At 34.0% G+C, this 16,618-nt stretch overlaps 1 protein-coding gene across 4 annotated transcripts in view; it reads right to left on the reverse strand.

Moving 5' to 3' along the window:
* Window positions 1-16,618, reverse strand: part of MEF2A (myocyte enhancer factor 2A) — a 167,652-nt gene that overhangs the window by 36,781 nt on the left and 114,253 nt on the right. The window lies entirely within an intron of this gene.

Below are 16,618 nucleotides of genomic sequence, written 5' to 3' on the forward strand. Positions count from 1 at the left end.
TAAAAAAAAAAATCCTAAGGCAACTCATTTTAAGGAAGAGTTACCGGTTTCAAAACTTAAATAGGTTTGTGACTTGTTGATTTTCCAGGCAATCACAAAGAAGTATTAGGAAGTCAAATTTTTCCAAATAAACCTAACAGAGCTTAATTAGTTTAACCTAACAGAGCTTGATTAGGAAACAAAGTTGGATCAATAAGCTAGATAAGTTCATCAATAAATGATTATTTAAATTAGATTTAAGGTATTTTAAAATTAATTCATATAGCTCTTAGCATCCTTTAAAACATTAATTAATAAGTAGAATGTAAATATAATACATTGACTTGAGGTTTTTTTCCTTATTTTTTCCAAAGTCAAATTACTTTAAAATTTCACTTCACTCAATTCAATTTTTTAGTTTACATGCTTAAAGAATCATAAGCAATTATTGGTATAAATGTTAGCTTCTCAATTTACTTGGCATTTGCTAGGAATCCCATACACAATGCCTGAAACTCCCATTGCAATGCCATCACTAAACACATGTGCACACAGCAAACACTATACTATTTCCACAACATCTGCCCTATGGCACTAAGCTCTGTTTTTAACTAATCACATGGACATTTATGTGTACTTAGCCATAAAAGATCCTGCTATTCAGAACACTAAAGGATAGAGACATTTATCTTCCCCCATCCATGGTAGCAAGTTCTACTTGTCAAATCTATGCAAGTTGCTATCAGCAGTGAAAACATTAACACTCAGAATACTGGAACACATTGAACTCCTATAACCTACAAAGCCCTAGAAACAGAACAAATATAGTAGGTGCCTACACACAGATCTTATCACAAATTGTCAACTTATTCTAGCCCTAAATCTCTGGATATTTCCCCTTAACTTCCATGTATCTTAAGACTAGTTAACTCACAGTCTTGCTCTTCTTGGTATGCTAAAATGTTTCTTACTAAACTTTCCACAAACAGCAATCACTGAGGACACATCTCCTTGAACATTTTTTAATTTACAGAGGAAAAAGAATATTGCCTTTTTTCATTAATTACATGAAATTTTTATTCTACAAGGAGGGTTAACCCTACTTGTACTTATGAGGAAGGGAAGCACTCTGGTAGCTCCAGCTCTGCAAGCCTTCACTTCAGATAGAGTTCCTGTCACTGTGAGGGAATTTAAGAAGCTTATCAGCTCTAGATAACAAGCTAATGTACTACTGTTTGATAGCCAACTTGTGTCTCCTTATCACCAAAACATGAAGGACCCAACTACCATAAAAAGACTAGTTTTCTGTCTTCTTTATCATTACCAAACAGCATAATAGTGAAAGTTCCTCCTATGTCACTGGTACTAACAAGAGGAATGCTGTATCTATTAACAAAGCCAGGCGAGGTGCATAAGAAACAGGCCAGCTTCAGTTTTCTCAAGTGCTTCAAGTTAGCCACAATAAAAACACTTGCTCAATGCAGAAAAGTCTGAAAGGTCACCACTACGAGGAATCTGCTTATAAGTGGATTTATAAAAAAGGCATCAAGAATACTAGTACTGTGCACTCTATAAGGCTATTACTATTACTGATAATTATATTCTATTCCAAAGTAAACAAACCTTCAAAAATACTTTATTTCTTGTAAATGTGACTAACAGTTTTTCAGTGACATTCTAGTAAACTTAAGAGAAAACTCAATTGTGCCAAAATAATTTCAAATTTCAGTGGAGTGTGCCATTTGATTTATCCCAGTTGCTTTTCTTAAATAATTGTATTCTGAAACATACATTAAAAACTGCTCAAGAGATCATTTGATGAGCAATTAAACTATTAATCAATTTAAGCTGATTTGATACAACTTGTTCTATACCCTTTATGTCAGTGTTCCAAACATGTTTAAAGGTTCTAATTGGCAAGATTACTTAAATGAAATCCTAAAATTAATGTACCCACCTTTTTTCATCAGTCCATTTATACAAAAGACAGAAATGTTATTTTTGGAGTGTCAGTGAAGCACTTTTTAAAAACATTTTTCTACTTGTCATAATAAAGTTAAATTCTATTATGGTTTCAATGGGTTTTCTTTTTGTGATTTGGGCCAATTCAGGTACTTTGTGTCATTTATGGTAAAAATGTAGGATTTATATAATAAACGTCCTTAGCTAACATTTACCTTTCAACACTAGTTATGTAAGGACAAACTGTGAAATATTTTTAAATGGACCAAAAAAAAAAAAAAAAAAAAATCAAGTATCTTTAGGAAAAACTACGATATATTATTTAAGGCACATCCTTCCAAGTTATCTGATTCTGTGGGGTTTATGTCATTGTGTTTGAGGTATTTTACAACTCTGTAGACACAGGAATTGTGGAAAACTTACAGTAATGCAAATAATTCATACTTATAGACATGCAAATAAATCCTGTCCCGTGGAGGTTGAATTGACTTCTTTACGCCACTGTGGAAGAGCCAGTTTTTGCATCTATGAAGCAAATTCATTTGGTCTTGATGAGTTTATATATTTGTCTGATCTTTGAACTTATCTGTTAACCAGATGAAACTTTTTTTCAGGTTCCCTCAGTAATTAATGAGTTAAAATCTTTGACTCATGTTCATTTTATGTCTGAGAGTCATAATTTTACCTTTCTTTTAAGAAAATTATCTGTTATCAGTTATGAGTGTGAAACTACCCTCAACTAATCATTGATAGTAGATCTAAACTCAGAAAAGGGATTCCTAGTAACCCTTGATAGGACTTAGCATCAGATTGAATATTGGTTTTTAAAAGACAAAAAAGTAATGTGTTGTTATTTAAAAATTTTGAAAATACTTGATCATCTAATTAGTGATCTGTATTAATTATATCAAATATTAAGAAAATATGATCAGAGAAGGCTTGTGACCTTTCAGTACTTGTCTTCAAGAAATTAAAGAGAGGAATCCTTAATTCTTGTGGCAATTCATAAATTAAATGTTAGAGTGTAACTGTCCAAAATGACAAACTCCACAATCTCCTGAAGCAGGGTTCCTTTCAATCTGAAGCTATTGAGACCTAAAGTGAAATTCAAGCTGCTAGGGGAAGAGTGGGTAGTGTTCTGCCTGTAAGCATTTCCAGAGAAGAGATCCCTACATCACATCCACATTATTTCTGTGCTGAAAATGCCCAAATTAAACTTTAAGAGGTTTTTTGTTTTTTTGACATTAATTAAATCAGTTTTACCTAAATGAAGAGGAACTTAAAGCCTTCTATCTATTGATCAAAGATACCAACAGCAGGAAGGTGATTGAGTTTTAAAATTTCCATACCAGTTTTAAGAAAGAGCAGCAAAAAACTGAAATTTAGTACATTTAGTTTATATCCACCTTTGATTGTTTGGCTAGGCTATTTTACAAGACTGTATAGTTGGATATCTGTTAACTTGCAGAAAACTAATAATAGCTGCAAATAATTCTTGTTTGTAGAAATGGTTTACTGTGGAATGCCACTGATTATCACCCTGTGGATACTGACCAGTTTTATTTCTATTTATGAATTCATTTCAGTATTCTTTAACTATAAATGTGCTGTATATTAAGTTCTCCTTTGAACTATTTATGATACCTTATTGGTTTTTTCATTCATTAATGAATTAAAAGTCTTCGACATGTTCATTTTGTTTTTGTAATCATCATGCCTTCTTCCAGATCTAATCGGCAAATTGGAAGGTTTATAGTTCCAACTGTCTGCTGTATCTTTTCATGTGGATTAATTTCCGAACATCTGTTTCAACTTAACTAAGATGAAATTTGTTATCTTTTATTAAACAGATCCCCTCTTCAGACTTACCTAGTCAACACAGCTAGAAACCGTGCTGTTCACTTGTTTTCTCCTACGCTGACATGGAATACCAAATTTTGTAGATTATCGTTTGCATTTTCACTTACCACCACACTCACCCAAGCCTGAACTGCCTTGTATCTAGACTCTTATTATACCTTCTTTCACTTTTCTCTTTTCCTTCTAATCTGTCCCATAAATTGTTACAGATTCAGTTCCTCTCAATACCACTTTGAATTTATTACCTATTTTAAATTTTTGATGGCTCTCCATAATCTAAAGCACTGTCTCTAAACTTTTTAGATTACCTATAGATAGAGTTTGGATGTGTTGTCCCCACCAAAACTCATGTGGAAATCTGATCCCCAGTGTGGCAGTTGTTGGAAACTGATTGAGTCATAGGGGTGGATCCCATATGAATGGATTAATGCTCTCCCTGGGAGAGGAAGGGTAGGGAGTGAGTTCTCGCTGTTAGCTCCTGTGAGAGCTGGTTGTTTAACAGACCCTGGCACCTCCTCTCTCTCTCTCTCTTGCTTCCTCTCACCATGTGATCTGCTTGTACCCGCTGGCTACCTGCCACTTTCTGCCATGAGTAGAAGCAGCCTGAGGCCCATGCCAGATGCAGCTGTTCCAGAATCATAAGCCAAATAAACCTCTGTTCTTTGTAAATTATCCAGTTCCATGTATTTGTTATAGCAACACAAAACAGACTAATACACCTACCCCATCTGCAAACATACTTCAGGAATAGCCTCCAATATATGTATATATTTTAATAAATTGTCAATCTTTTTGAATATTAGTAAGCATATTTTAAAGATAAAATAGAATTTCTATTATTTTCTTCCTGAACTCCAACAGATATTTTTGTACATCTTACATTCCACTTTTGAAATAACAGATGTGGAGCACAAAACCAAAATTACTTAGCGTGTTTGCAAGTGAACTACAGACTAGCTCTTAATTATTTTCTATCCTCCCTGAAAACTATGATCCAGCCAGTGGTCAAAATTACTGTCCTTACAACAGTCACAAAATTTTCTTCACTGATGCCACTCTGCTTGTTTGAAACCCTATTTCTTTTCTGTATGACTGTTTTACAGCTCACTATGGCCTAGTTTTAACCCTATCTTTCTGTGAACTTTTTTCCCCCACTGCTTCCTATCCTAAAATTTTAAGAGTTCTTACTCTATAGGACCTTCACGTAATATACACTACCTTTTATTTACCCATCTTCTGTATATTTCCTGTATCTTCAACTTATCTATGAACTTTCAAATCAAAGAGTGAGGTCTACATTGCTTTACGTTTTCAGCATCTAGACAAAGTGTTACACACATGAAAGAGGTATTTATTAATACTTGCAAAATAAAACACAGCAGAGAGAGAGAGAGATCAGGATGCTTTGACAAGTCAAATGACTTCAGGAATCTTCTAAAACACAAAGTTATAAATGTCTTAAAACATAATAAATAATAAGGTAATCCAGAAACATCACTTTGTACAAGGCTGATCCACAAAAATTGTTGATATTTGACTGTTTTTGAACTACAAAAGTGCAATTTCAAAAAGTTCAACTTAAGAGTTTAACTTAGAATGGCTGATATTCTCAAAGCTGCTGGGAGATTCTCCATGGGCTTTTTGACAGGAAAAATTAGAATAACGGTTATTAGCAGACTTTTTTCCTTAGGTTAAATGTATAGTTAGTGATAAGGTTCTGATTCTAGATATTATGAAAGAAGCACCTACATTTATTTTAAACCCAGTAGGCTGGAGCATAAACCTGGAATCTGAAAACCAAAAGAAATAATTTCCTAAAGTAAGGGAAACTCCATGCTATCTATAGAGGGCCAACCCAATTTAAATAAAATAAAAAATCTATATTAGCTCTGAGATAAATGTCCCACAGCTCACCATATCTTTTCTTACTGAAATACAAAAGACAGTATCATAATTAAAGCTTTTTTAAAAACCTGGGAATTATTCTTCGATTACAAAAATAATTAGATAGTGACCCAGAACATCAATTCATTTTTACATGAAGACCATCAGTTGTGCCTTTAGTAAAGTCAGCTTACAAACCAGCCTTGGTGGCAGAGATGAGAGACTATGGAGCCCTTGACACAGAGTTCCTGGTGTGGCCTTCAGAAAGCCAGGTACTCCTTTTGGTCTTTGTGTGCCATATGTCTGCATCCTTTCAATAAATTCCTCCTTTAGCTTGAGCTACTTTAAATGGGTTTCTATCCCCTGCAATCAAAAATCTTGATGAAGAAAACTGTCAGTGATCTTTTAAGGTCACAAATGGTCTCCTTATCCAAGTCATGTATTTCTCAAAATAAATGTGCTAGTGCTTCCACACCCTATAATCCAGATAGAGCCCCAAATCTGGAAGTGATGATTATTTACTGTTTTTGGCCAAAGATAATTGATGCGAATAATGGTACAGAAACCAACAAAGATCTTTACAGTCATGTGTTCTATTTTTCCACTTACAGAGTACTAGCAACCTTGCATTTCAAGTTCAAGAAAACATTTATAGAACTCTGGGTAGATGCTAATGCTTGGCAGACTCTGTACATTTCCTCTCTGTATGTTTTCTAGTCTATATACTAAATCTCTGCAAACTGGAGATGGAAAGAGTAAGGGAAGAGTGGATAGAAAAAAAAAAGAGCTGAGAAGAACAATGCTGTTTAGACTTTTTTATAAGTATATCCAGGTTGTCTTTTATACAATAAGCTTAAAAAATAAACATATTTCAAATATATTATTAATTAGGCAGCTAGTTAATTGAAAGTGGGTTTCTTTCAGCTTATATTCTCTCATGTTAATCATTCAGCAAGAAATAATATACTTAAAATTTCAGACACTAATTTTCTACAGATTTTACATATATGCACATACATACACACACATACATGTATTACAATAATCTTTGATTTCTGTTTACAGAGTAAATAAATCAGGATTTCTTTCATTCTAAATATATTTAAATAAATACTTAAGCCAGGTGGAGTCCTAAATATGAACTTATAAATATCCCAAAGAACTGGCATTTTCTGGAATCTTGAGATATGCTACTAAATTTTGGATTCAGGACTCTATACTGCTTGAGTATCTACCAGAGCCTGTGCCTGGTAAGACTGCAGTTTTAACTACTGCTTACTAAGAATTGAAAAAATTTTAATACGAGGGTACTTCAAAAGGTTTATCTTTCAGTTCTGTTTTTCCACTAACTTACTGAAGTACCCTTGTATATGCTCAACATTAAAATAATTGTCAAATTACATTCTAAACTAATAGAACTAAAGCATTTACAAGTGAAACTATGGAATTAAAAGTACTCAAGAGATGTATATGCACGGTTTTTAAATGTACAGAAAGCTAGTCAATTAAATCAATCCACAATTTTACCACCCACCTTCTCATTTCTGTGAAGCAGCTGAGCAGTAAATGCTCCATAGATACAGAATGAGTGAATAATTAGTAGATCTAATACAAAGTATAGGTGAGTACTTGTAAAATAAAGGAATAATAAGTTTTAAGTTCCAAGGAATTGAAATGACTATCAGAATATTTTTTAAATGAGAAAAGTTCTCCTTTTCCTCATTTTAAATAATTATTTCCAATTTTGAAACAGACACTATTTATTCTTTTTAGCAGCTTTGAAAACACACAAAAGCTTAATTTAAGACTATATTCTTAAACATAAAGGTATACAAAAACTTATATAAAATTCAACAAATAATTATAAAATGAACATTAGTCATTTCAATCAGGTTAAAAAAACCCCACACAGCCAGAGCTCTATATATCTCCCTTAATCATACAAACCTCTCCTCTTATACCATTCTAACTCTGCGATGACAATTTTCTGGATTTCCTTAATAGGTTTACTACATGTATGCGTATCCCTAACAACATAATTCAGCTTTGCCTATTTTTGAATATTATGTGAATAGAACCACATACAGTATATTATTCTCTCTTGCCTCTTTCATTATACATTGTTTATGAGATTCATCCATAGGGTTACAAATAGGTATAGTTTGTTCATTTTCACTAAGTTCTCATACTGAACCACATTGTATGAACAACAAAGAAAAACTTTATGCATTATACTACAGACAGACACTGGAGTTGCTTCAATCTGTTGGATATTATGAAAATGATGCTGTGCATTTTTGCAGACACAGTCTACTGCACATCTGCACACATGTCTAGGAAATGTGCTAGGGTATATGCTCAAGATTGGAACTGTAACATCACAAAATATGTGGCTTGTCAGTTATACTCAAGGCCAGACTGCTGTTAAAGTAGTTCTATCAATGTACATTCCTACCTGCAACGAGTATTTAATTTGTATTCACCTGATTACTAATAAAATTAAGCATATCTCATAACTATTGGCCATTTGAATTTTCTCTTTTGTGAAGCAACTTTTCAAGTACTTTGCCAAATTTTCCACTGAGTTGTCTTTTTCTTACTGATTCGCAGCAGTTCTTTTACAGTCAATAAAAGTCCTCAGCTGATTTTATGCACTGGAAAATCTTTCCCATTTGGTGGCATGTTTTTTGCTTTTTTAACTCGTCTTTGGATGAACAGGCGTTCTTAACAGCTGAATTTATCATTTTTTTTCCTTTACAGTTAATGGTGATTTTTATGTTTATGTTGTATGTAAGAAATCCTCCCCTACCTCAAAATCATGAAGATATTCTCCTCTATTATCCTCTAAATAGCTCTGTAATTTTGCCTTTCATATTCAGGTCAGGTCTATAATTATCCTAGAGGGCATTTTGTGTAAGTTGTAAGGAAGGTTCAATTTCATGGGTTTTCCCATATAGATATCCAACTGACCCAGCACCATTGCTTAGAGTTTGTTCTTTCCTCATATCTGTGATGTCATCTCTGTCACATATTAATTATCTATATATGCATGGTTCTGTTTCCCAGCTCTCTATTATTACATTGGTATTTTTGGCATTTGGTGCCTTTGCCAATGCCACAGTATCTTAATTACTATAGCTTTAAAATTAGTCTCAATATACTGTAGTGCAAACCCTCTTACTTCAGAGTTGCCTTCTCTGAATTTCAGAATCAGTTGTTGAGTTCTTTAAAAAAGAATTTCTTGGGATTTTGATTGGTATTTCATTGACTCTATACATATTATTTAATGTAGCACAGATACATACAATACTGAGATTTCAAATCTATGAATATGGTATAGCCCTATGTTCCTGGGATAAATTCAACTTAGTCATGATATTATCCCTCCTATATACTGCTGGATTTAAATTCTGTATTAGCAAAAGTAATGTTATATGCTTTAACAAACTCATAAATCTCAGTGGCTTAATACAATAAAAGTTTATTTCTTATTCATACAAAGCCCAATGAGAAAGTTTCTTATTCTCAGAGAGCTATGTTTGAGATTATTTGGAGCTCAGAGTCATTTGTCCTGTGGTTTCACATACAGGACCTTGGAGTCCCCATGTGTATTCTTTGCACCTGGCTGGCAAACAGGAAAGAAAGAGTATGAAGATTATGCGGGAGGTATCTTACAGGTCAGGCCTGGAAGCAGTATGTATCATTTCCACTTACATTCCATTGGCTAGAACTCAGTCATGGCCACTCCTATCTGCATGGAAGGCTGATACAGAGTCTAGATGTGTGCCTAAGCAGTAGAGAAAATGGGTCATTGTAAAAACAAAAATATCTCCAATAAAAAAGATGTGAACACAAAGAAGTGGACTAATATTTTGTTTAAAAGTTTTGCATTTATGAAAAGTGAGACTGACTTCTGTCTCTTCTCTTTAGAACTCTCCTTGTTGGTTTTGCTATCAAGGTTGGACTAGCTTGATAAAATGAGGAAAGGAGTTACTACTTTTGCTATTCTCTGGAAGAGTTTGTGAAATATTGGCATTACTTCCTCTTTAAAAATCTGCTAGTACTTGCTTATGAAGCCATCTGGAATTGAGATTTTGTGGTAAAGTTGACAATAAGACTATTCAAGTTTTCTATTTCTTCATAGTTGCATTTTGTTAAATAATATTTTTCTGGAAATCTGTCTACTGAGTCAAAGTTTTCAGGCACAGCAGGATCCTGAGATTATATGTGTTCAAAAAAGTATGTTAAAATAGCTCTCGAATACAAAACTAAATGGGTAGCTTTGTGATCCTCTAGTTCACTTCTTGCCTTTATAAAGAATAATAAAGTTAGGAGAGATCCAAGTACCCATCCCTATCCGCCCTCATCACATAGCTATGAAGTGGGACTAGAATCTAAGTCTTCTGATGTCTAGCCTAATGCTCTCTCCACTATGCTGTGTTACTTGAGCTGTTAGCAGATTGCATCAATCAGTCAAAAAACCAAAAGGAGAACTGATAGAGGGCTGTAATCAGGAAACATTTCAACTACTCAGAAGAGAACATTGTGGTTGTAGGCATTGTCTTCACATTCCTTCCCCAGTTGCTCCATGATCTTTATCCATTTTTCTCAGTAAGAAATGTCTGCTGTTCAGGCTATGGCTCCCTTGAATCTTAAGGTCTTATCCAGTTCTACGATACTCCTAGGTCTGACTGCTAAGATACCAACAAATGGTAATAATGCTCTCTCCATGCCCACACCCCCCAATCCCAAAAGTTTTAGGGCCCTTGTCCAGCAGCAGATGGACACTGCAGCCAAGCAGTCTCAGCTTGTCACCAAGGAGAATATAACTCTTGTAGATTTCTACACATAGATGAATACTTTGATAGAGCTGACTCTCAGTGCACTGTGAAGTCAGGAAAGTATATCTTCAAAAGTCCTGCCTGTTGGTTTTTCATTATCCCTTTTTGTTTACTGAATAAATACCTTAATTTGCCTTTTTTTCCCCTTTCACCCAAGAAAATTTGAGAGCATCCTAATAGGTTCTGATATTTACTGATAAACAAAATAGACATGTGTCATTGTCCAATAGACATGGGTCATAGTCCACGTGAAGCTTGTAGAGGTCATTTGATCATCCCATGAAGACTTCTTTCTTACCATGGAAGCCTGACTTGGTCTTGGCCCCTTCTGGTTTACTTACAAAGCTCATGCACATGTGTTCTGCCTTCATTCTTGAAGATATTTTTTTTTGGTTATAGTATTCTAGTATCCTTCCTCCCAGCACATACAGGGTATCATTTCACTGACTCGATTTCATTTGCTGCTGTTTAGAATCAGTCAGCACTCCTCTGAGAATAACTGGTTTAAGTTTTCTTATCTTTTGTTTTCTGCAGTTCCACTATATGTCTAGTATAGATTAAAAAAAAAAAAAAAAGATTTACTCTGCGTGGGATTTGTTGGGCTTCTTAAATCTAAGGATGGTGGACTTCCATCAATCCCAGAAAATTGTCATTATCTCTTAAAATATTGCCTCTGCCCCATTCCTTCTCCTCCTACCCTCTCTCCCTGCCCCTTTTCTCGCTCCTCCTTCTGGAATGCCAATTAAACGTAGGCTAGAACTGCGAACACAATCCTCCTTTTCTCTGAACTTCTCTTGGTATTTTCTATCTTTTTATCTCTTCGTACTGCATTCTGGATAATTTCTTCTATCTCTTAGTTCACAAGTTTTTCTCTGCAGCTATAGCAAATATACTTTCACCATGTCTACTGTGTATTTAGTTAATTTTGGTTATTGTTTTTCATGTCTGTATTTAATTCTTTCCAAGTCTGCTGTGTCACTTCTTTTACAATTTTGTTTCTTGCAAATATTTTCAAGCTTTTTAAAAAATTTCTTAAAACACAGTGAAACTGTTCTATAATCTATGTATAATAACAGTATCTGAAATATTTGGGAGTTTCTGCTATTTCTTGCTGTGTTTTGCATATTGTGCCTTATTTTCTTGTATACTTGATCATCTTTGTATGGTTATGGCTTTTGAAAGGTTATCTGAAGGAGATTTTTGATGCATAGAATAAGGTGTCTTTCTTCTAAAAGGATATAAATTTGTTTTTTCCAGGTACCTGAGGCACTAGTTTCCTTGGGCTTCCTGCGTTATATGACTTTGGCCTGTGATTCCACTCAATGCTAGAACTTGGTATACAACCTCTCAGAGACAGTTTCTTTCTTTTCTTGTTTTTCCCCTTTACCCCATCTGCTCAGCACTGAAAAACTCTCCTTGGAATCCTTTGAGGGTAGAGGAAAGCAGTGGATTTTCCTCTTCTCCTAAGGTCCCAGCAATCTACTAAACTCATAAACCTAAGAGTGACAACATTCCCCTTGCTTCTGAATCTATCAGAACTTAGAGCTCAGTTTTTCAATTGTTTTATCCAGATGGGCAAATGACTCAGGGTAGCCAGAGCTTTAAATATTTCTTTACCTTCATGTTCTCACCTCTTAAATTTTGACCTGGTATATTCCTTGAGAGCTCTTTGATGCTGTAAAGAAGTGTTTTATAGTTTATCTAACATTTTTTGTTGTCCCCAGCAGGAGAGTTGGTCCAGATAACCTGGCTCAACAATACTGCAATTTTTAAAAGATCAGTATTTTTAGGAGAAAATAATCAAAGCATTTTCTAATGATATCCACAAAGTTGTTTTCTTGTTAAGGTTTTTTTTTTTTTTTTTTTTTTTTTTTTAAAGTTAGACGTGCAAAAGAGATTGGCAATTCTTCAAAAGTTAAACACAGAGCTTACCATACAACCCAGAAAATTCTACTCCTAGATACCCAAAAGAAATGAAAACACATATCCATACAAAAACTTGTGTACAAACTTCCTAGTAGCAAATAGAATATTATTCAGCTATAGAATGAAACACTGACACATGCCACAATATGAACAAAACTTGAAAATGTCATGCCAAGTTAAAACCAGACACAAAAGACTACATATTGTATGACTCCATTTATATGAAATGTCTAGAACAGGCAAATCCATAGACACAGAAAGTCAATTAGGAGTTGCCAGGACATAGTGGGAGGGGACCTTGGCTAATGGGTACTGGGTTTCTTTTTGGGTTGATGAAAATGTTCTGGAATTAGATAGTGTTTGAGGTTGCACAAACTTGTGAATATACTAAAAACACCTAAACTGCATAATTTACAGTGGTCAATTTTATATTACGTAAATTATATCTCAATAAAAAGAAAAAAAAAGTTAATCTCAGGTATGTTTAGCATATTTCAATAAATAAAGTATGCATTCAGTTTCACATGAATGTGAAGGATATCTGGAGCAATGATTTAAAGATAACAGGTACTGTGAGAGTACTTCAAGTAGGTTACCAAAAGCTATGGGAATGTTTACTATGATCATGAATAATTATCACATTGGAATTAATACCTACTGAATACTGTATCCAGGTATGTTAAGACTGCCAGTGAACAGAACCATGTAAAACAAAACCCAATAGAAAACTTTCTATATATCTAAAAGAAACTCAGAAAAATAATATAACTTCCCCTCTTTGTATAATTTCCTTTCATATAGTGGCCATTTATTCACATGAGCATAAACTGATGAATGCAATCTTTTTAAAAGAGGAAAAAAACCTTGCATAATTAAACAACAAAATGTATTTTGGAATGCAAATTAATTTATATGCAACTAGTAATAGGGAATGATGTCGGTATAATGAAGTCACTTCAGTTCGTTGGTGATTTTTTCCTAGGCAAGAGGAGCCAGAAAAGTGAGAATAGCATTATACTCTCTAGGAGGAAAAGAAAAAGCCCTCAGCTTGACTGCTGTACTGACAAGCAGAATTTATCTGTATATAAGAAAATTAAGAGGAGGGCTTCAGAGGGTACTCCTAGTCTTACTGCAGGTTGTACTATTTCCCATGCCCATTTTAATGGCAACCCCCACTGCTCATTGCCATGCTGCCATCTGTACTGCCCTAAGACCCACTAGCCCCATCCTTATTAAAGTGTTGCCTGCATTTCTATTCAAGTAATTTTGTGCATTTATATACCCACTGTGGTAGTCACTAGCTACACTAAGTTGCCTCACTGAGCTGTTCAAGCTATCTCCCCAACTGTTTATGTTAGTGCTCAGGACACAAAGCTGCACAGGTTTTACAGTTTCTGAGATTTTTCAGGAATGCATAAACTGTAGTCAGCAGGAGCCTCTGTACTCTTTTCTTTTTAATTATGTTTACTTCTCTAAAGGTTAGAAGTATATTGGGAGTAGATGTGAAGGATAGACAATTAAATAAATAAATAAATTCCAGTGTTACAGAGTAAAGAGAATCACATTTCCTCCATTCTTGAGCTTTCGTTCCACTCAAACATACTTTATATTTTTATCCCTATTAGCTCTTGTAACATTTGATGAAGTTTTAATTAAGAGTATTATAAATGAATTAACACTGAAGTGAACAACACCGCCTTTAATTTTATAGGTCATCATGAAGCTGTGTTCTGCATTTGTACTGAGCACTGTGAAAAATACTAATGTTCTTCGGCAAAGTCTTTGCCTCAAAGGATCTACAGTCTTTCTGAGAAAACCCAAGATCTTCAAGAGAACATTATGTAAATCTTCATATTGTCATTATGTACTGATATGACCCTGCAAGTACTTTACTTTCTTTGGACTCAGCTTCCTTATTAATTAAATGACACAGAGAAGTAGATCAGTTTCCTAACCTTTTTATAACATACAAACCTCTTTTCACAATAGTTTTGCTCATTTAGCCATTTTTTCATAGTGAATAAAAATGAAGAGATTTTAAATATAAATGTTTTAATTTAAATTGCTTGTTTACAGTCATATTATAAAGATTACTTATAAAATAATATTTGATAATGTTAACATTATGATCAATTCTAATACTGCCCTTTTTATAAATGATACACTCCTAAATTTTCTATAGCTCAATTAAAAAAAAACATGGTGTCAACATATTATATTCTTTAGAACACAACCTAAACCCCCAGTTTAATATCCCCTCCCCAATTCAAACCAAACGGAATAGCATTCCTCTTCATACAAATCTTAACATTACTAAAAACCTATCATAATTAAGAGACGAGATAATTTAGTTTATTTTTATTTTTAAAAGCCATCAACTTCCTTTAAAATGACGATTATCTGCTACCAGATTAATATTTGTATAATAATGATTTGACTTCGTAAACTTTTTAACACCTCCAAAACCTGCCCAATTCCTATAGAACAAATATCAAATGCCACAGCCTGATATTCAAGGCACTCTATAAACTATACCCAATTTATCTCTGACCTTACCTTATATTACTCCCCTACACAAACACTCTATTCCACAAAAATTTTGTGTATGATATGAAGTAAATACTGAGGATTATTTTTTTCCTACATGAATATCCAGTTTTTCTAGCACAATTTATTGAAAAGACTTTCCTTTCCTCATTGATTTATCTTGGTACTTCCGTCAAAAATCAATTAACCATATATCTGTGGGTCCATTTCTGACCTCCCTATTCTGTTCTACTGAACCACATGTTGATTTCTGTACAAATACCACACTGTCTGGATTATTGTAGCTTTATATTAAGTCCCAGATGTGGAACATCTGGCTAGAATAAGCCAGATTCCATCCTCTCTCCACCACCGTGATTAGTGTTCTGGGGGTGGGAGGCGAGTAGGCATGTGATCTAAACCTGTACAATCAGAATTACTTTTAGAACATTAGCTGGAAATTCTGGAACACAACTGACCTGTAATACTTTACATAGGGTAGCCACTAGCCAAATGTGGTTACTTAAGTTAAAATTAAATAAGATTAAAAACAAGTTTTCTCAGTTGTACAAGCCACATTTCAAATGCTCAACAGCTACACATTGCTAATGGCTACCATATTGGGCAACACAGATACAGAACATTTCCATCATCACCAAACATTCTTTTAGACAGTGTTCCTTTAGATGATGTGTGCAGATGGAAGGCCTGGAACTGCCACTGACATTTTATCAACACGAAAAAGTCAGCATGAGGATAAAGCTCATGGGGGATGGCAGAGACCTGGAATCCACTTTAACAGAGCCTAATCTCTACCACACTGCTGGAAACTTTATGTGACATAACAAATACCCCTAATTTTTTAGACCAGTTTCAGTTGGGTCTTCTGTTGCTTGCAACCAGAAGCAACTTAACTAATATGGTATATTTTTCAAAATGTTTTCACGTACATTATTTTAAATGACAGTCAAAACGCACAAGATTTAGAATTTTAATTCTGCTCTCTCTGTGCTATTATATATTGGGCTTACTAATCTGGAACAGTAAGCATTTGATAGATAAATGATTGATACTGCCAAGATATGCTAGTTAGAATTCTAAATAGATTGATTTACTTTGAATTACTAATAAGTGAAATATCAAATAGAATTTGAGAGTCTAATGTCAAACACCTTCCACAAAATACCTAAATGTCCACCTAAAACATTATTTTCTGTATTACAGAACATAGCTAGCAGGTTTTTTATACCCCAAAGTAACAGAACAATTTTTAAAAACCTAATTCAACTATTCAAATGTGGAAAATATCAATAAAATACTTTAATTACAAAATATTATGGGATAATCCTATATGAACACTGATGGCATAAAAAAAGAAAACCAATTTTTAAAAAATTCCTCTAAAATACTAGTTGCTATTTCTAAGTGCTTTTTTCTTAACATAAACATATTTAAGGTTTTCAAAATAAAGTCTGGAAATAAGAACTCAAGTTCAGAAATTACCACAAAATAACAAACCAGTTATTTTCAATAATTTTTTTTCTTTTGGCAGCTGACTGGCACAGGGATCTGAACCCTTGACCTTGGTGTTAGGAGGTGGTGCTCTAAACAACTGAGCTCACTGGCCAACCAACAAAACA

The sequence above is a fragment of the Cynocephalus volans genome, chromosome 3 (assembly GCF_027409185.1).
Source record: "Cynocephalus volans isolate mCynVol1 chromosome 3, mCynVol1.pri, whole genome shotgun sequence".
Taxonomy (NCBI): Eukaryota; Metazoa; Chordata; class Mammalia; order Dermoptera; family Cynocephalidae; genus Cynocephalus; species Cynocephalus volans.